Below are 4,514 nucleotides of genomic sequence, written 5' to 3'. Positions count from 1 at the left end.
TTGCCAGATACTGCTCCTTCCCCTTTAGTTTCAAACTTTCCACATAGCGAACACTTGATCCACACGCCTTCTTCCTTATCTAAGCCTTCACTGTTCTTCTCCTACCATTTTGTCTGTCATCTGTCCATACAATCAATAAAAGCCTACCTTTTGTACACATATACAAAGATATGGTTGGGATCTTAAATACCTCCTACAAGAACTCTGGCTAATTTTTTTTTTTCCATCACTCTTCACGAAAATTGTCTTACCTTCAGCTCCAGGAGATCAATGAGTTTTTTCTGCACCATAAAAATTTTTATTGCTTATTTTACGACAGCTATGAAGACAGTGTTATCCTATTGTACATTTTTTGGCCATAATCTAGGTAAAGGAAGCGCCTCTCCGTCCGGAAGTGATTTTTGAGTACGGAACAAACTTATTTCTAATAGATACAGGTACATTTGAGATATCATCCACGAGCGTAAAGAATTATACGTAAAATACATTATTTATTAAGGCATATTCTTCATGCAGTATAAGACACTCAACGAGAGGAGACTACTAATACTACTAATCTTTTTGTAACCCACTTTTGTATCACGCTTCACTGCTACACAGAACTTGGGTAAACAAGCGTTCTGAATATGTACTAATGTTCGAACGTAACCTCCTGCTCAATGTACAAAGCAAAGTGCTTTGTTCTCGTGCGTGGATACGCCCTCTAATCCCGACATCAGTATAAAAATAAATGTCTTTAATTCCTTTCCACGACAAACACACAAAACAAAGTAAAATCGAGTCCACCGCTACACCATACGAAAGACAAAACTATTCACACGTCTCTTCTGGGATGCAAGTGAGTCACGCACACTACCCCAAACCCGAGATATTTCTCAGCTAACATCACTGACGAAACACACAGAGTTGGGCACATTCTCAGAGGGCCCGGGGTATTCACGGCAGTGCCGCAGCTGTCCTAACGGCATCCTGATAAGAGGGCAAATCTGGGTCATGCTTCTCGTCTACAGCAACAACTGAAATCGCTACGCCACTTTCCAAGAAGGTATTGTCGAGAAGAGGCTCATTTTCCACCTCGACGGAGGAGTCACTCGTCGAGATCCGATGGTGGCTAGGTTCTGGCGGGAAAAAATGTGTGTTGTCCAGGGAAATCGTGGCTACCGGGTCGCAGAATCGATAAGCGGGTCGCAGTTTATCCGAAATTGTGGCCGGTTTGGTGCTAGCAATCGACGCCTTCGCAGGAGGCTTCTCAGAGTACAGGGCACTGTAGGGTGGAGGCTCTGCCATGACCTTCTCGTACTTCGGGGGTGGATCCGAGCTCGTCCCAACCTGAAATGAATGAGAAAATTAAATAGTAAAATTAAAAATGGTTTAGTACATACAGTGGCGTAGCTGGCATTCCATAAGTGTGGGGGGCCTTGGTGGGGCCAAGATATTTGTTGGGAGGGGTCAAAGAAAATTACACAAAACTAATGTACCAATTCTGTAATTAGTAAAATATACTATTCTCGAATGCATATATCCATGTAAATGAAGAAAAATAATAGTATTAGTAAACCTGTATTTGAAATGATAGAGCTCAATTTTCAATTAATTTTCAACTCTTACTATATGCAAATGTATCAATTACTATAAATGTAAATTTCCTCAACCTTATATTCAACACTAGCCTAATTTCTATTATCAAGTTTTAATTTTCAACTATAGTATAGTAATACCCTTGCCATGTAAATAGATCAAAATAGCGCATATCATCAATAACACAAAAGACTTATGACCCTCCAAAATCTCTTCAAAATTTCAACGTATCCCATTCCCTCTTCTTCATCTCCTCTCCCTGGAAATTAACTCTAAGCAGCAATAGCAAATTGCATTGCACTTATTCAAAACTGTATCTATAGTTTCAATCACTTTATACTCATACATAAGCTGATAACATCAAGTTGGATTAAAATATAATGAACAAACATGTCATTTGTGTTTAAAACCTGTAAATGTAATTCTGCTTTTGACCCTCAAAGAGTTAAAGTTAGCTGCAGAGGGAATTTCTACTGGGGGCCCGGTGGGGGGTGGGCCAAGCATCCGTCTGGCGGGGTCCGGCAACCCCCTGGCCACCCCCATAGCGACACCACTGAGTACATAAGGGAAAAAAGGATACAAACAAATAACAGAAAATAACTGATACAATTTTCTTGTTTATTAATTTGTGAATAGTTTGAGTTGTGCACAATGAACTCTATTTAAACTGTAAATAGTTCAGAATCAAGTAAGATTTTGTTTTGTATTGCGGAATAGCCAGACTTCATCGATGATCTGAATGATTAAAATCATGATTACTTGCACATGAAATCTAAAGGCTCATACATGGCGAAGAATTAATCTTTTACCGAAGGAAAATGTGTCTATCAAAATTTCAACATGTTTCAGTGGTTAAACAAACGATGACGCCAACGAAATAGAAAATTGCTCGGTAAAAATATTTAGCAAGTACCGGTGAAATTTCCACCTTCGTCTTTGCTATACAGTATATATTGAATGGTAAACATAACAAAAACAAGTAAAAATTGCGCCGAAGTTTCTTCGGCGCAATCGAGTGGCCGGTGGTGGCCTGTGTTGTTGACACCAATAGCGGTGCCAGATGCACGATTCATGGCTAACCTTAAATAAAATCAAAACTACCGATGCTAGAGGGCTTCAATTTGGTATGTTTGATGATTGGAGGGTGGATGATCAACTTACCAATTTGCAGCCCTCTAGCCTCAGTAGTTTTTAAGATCTGGGGGCGGACAGAAAAAAAGCGGACGGACGGACAAACAGCCATCTCAACAGTTTTCTTTAACAGAAAACTAAAACCTGATCCTGAACTCGCTCTAAATGACTTGCCAGAAAGTGATTGTTGCCATACCAAATGAGAAACATGACCAAAATAATCTTGAACTCCCAACTACAAAAACATGAAAAAACTTCAATCCCGAACTCCACATTTGATGAGAAACATGAAAAAAGTAATCACAAACTATGTATGGAATAAGAAACGCGAAAAAACATTATTCTGAACTCTGCGTGGAATCAGCAACATGACAAAAATTCATTCTTGAACTCTAAATCAATTGTGAAACACGTAATACAGTCCTGAATTAAATTTTAAATAACAAACACGACATAAGTAATAATTCCAAATTACAAGAAAAACATGTCAGCAAAGTAATCAAGAACTCCAAATCAAATTATTAACATAACAAAAACGTAATCTAACTCAATATCAAATTAGAAACATGACAAAACTGTAATCCTACTCAAAAAGAAACGAGAAACATGACGAAAATTATTCCTTGACACAAAATTAGATAAAAAAAGAAAACACGAACGTGATACTCTGAGCCCCACATTAAATTAGAATTGTGATAAAAAAAACATAATACTGAACGCCATGTTAATGAGGAACACGACAAATGCAAGACTCGAGTGCACCCAGTAGAAAGCATACTTCCACAAAGGCCATTATCACGGAATAAATCACCACGTACTCGTGTGTCTATTATTTTATTATTTACGAATGTTTTAATTTTATTATTGTTAATTCCCTGGTACAAAATCTATGGAGCTGAAACTCCGGTTTTCATTCGTCCATAAAGCAATACCAATACATACACGGAATTCAGGCGACATAATCAAATCCTCATTGACACCCACCGAAAACTATTAATCTACCGAGGTTCAGCAAAAGAGTGTTTACCACAACTAGTACAAACTCCTAAGAACACAAATCTTTTATCACCTACGTCTGTGTGTATGTCTATTTAAAAAATGAAAAAAGAAAAAATGCTTCGATAAAGGACTTGAATGAAATTTGGCGGAAACATTCACTGGGTAACGCATGTAGGAAGCAGAGAATAACAACATTAGCGAAGACCTTGGGAAGAATTATAAGACCCTTGAGGTGGATTTAAAGTTTTACCAAAACCATCAAAGGCACGTAATAATTGCTTCGTAGATTACAATCTGAAGGGGGAAATAAACGTTGATTTTCTCAGTACATGTGTGCATCTTCACTAACAAACACAAAACACTAAAAGGTGACCAATGAAATGTTAAGACACGGTACAAGAAAGTCAACATAAAATGGGGTGATTCATATGTACAGTATGGCGTATGTGCAGCACCTTGCTCATATAACATACCTGTCCTGTTTCCCTTCGGCTGTGACTAATCTTGATAAGTTGTGTGACATACCATCCCAGCGCTGGCACAAGTAGGACTATAATCAGGGGTCCTCCTCTGTTTAATACCTCGAAGTACCATAACAAAACCACAGACAACATGGACGGCATCAACGCCAAGAGTGACAAGAGACTCACTCTCAACCAAGGTTGCCACATATCTGCCGCAGCTTGTAACAACAACCACTGTTTGAGAAAAACTCAACTTCACTTGCCTAAGTACGACTGCGGTTTGCCGTTACAGGATGGCAACACTTCTGAGACGACGTATCAGTCTCGTGTCATGTGGTACAC

General features: G+C 38.7%; 1 long non-coding RNA gene across 1 annotated transcript; it reads right to left on the bottom strand.

Annotated features, from left to right (window-relative positions):
• Positions 1 to 275: 275 nt before the first annotated feature.
• On the bottom strand, positions 276 to 4,514 carry LOC136825315 (uncharacterized). Its single transcript, XR_010849299.1, has 2 exons — positions 4,182 to 4,514; positions 276 to 1,329 (listed from the first exon to the last, which is right to left on the bottom strand). It is a non-coding gene; the product is annotated as an uncharacterized lncRNA (long non-coding RNA).

Source organism: Macrobrachium rosenbergii, chromosome 37 (genome assembly GCF_040412425.1).
Source record: "Macrobrachium rosenbergii isolate ZJJX-2024 chromosome 37, ASM4041242v1, whole genome shotgun sequence".
Lineage (NCBI taxonomy): Eukaryota > Metazoa > Arthropoda > Malacostraca > Decapoda > Palaemonidae > Macrobrachium > Macrobrachium rosenbergii.
The sequence above is the reverse complement of the archived record's forward strand: the minus strand, read 5'-3'. Positions and strand labels throughout refer to the sequence as shown.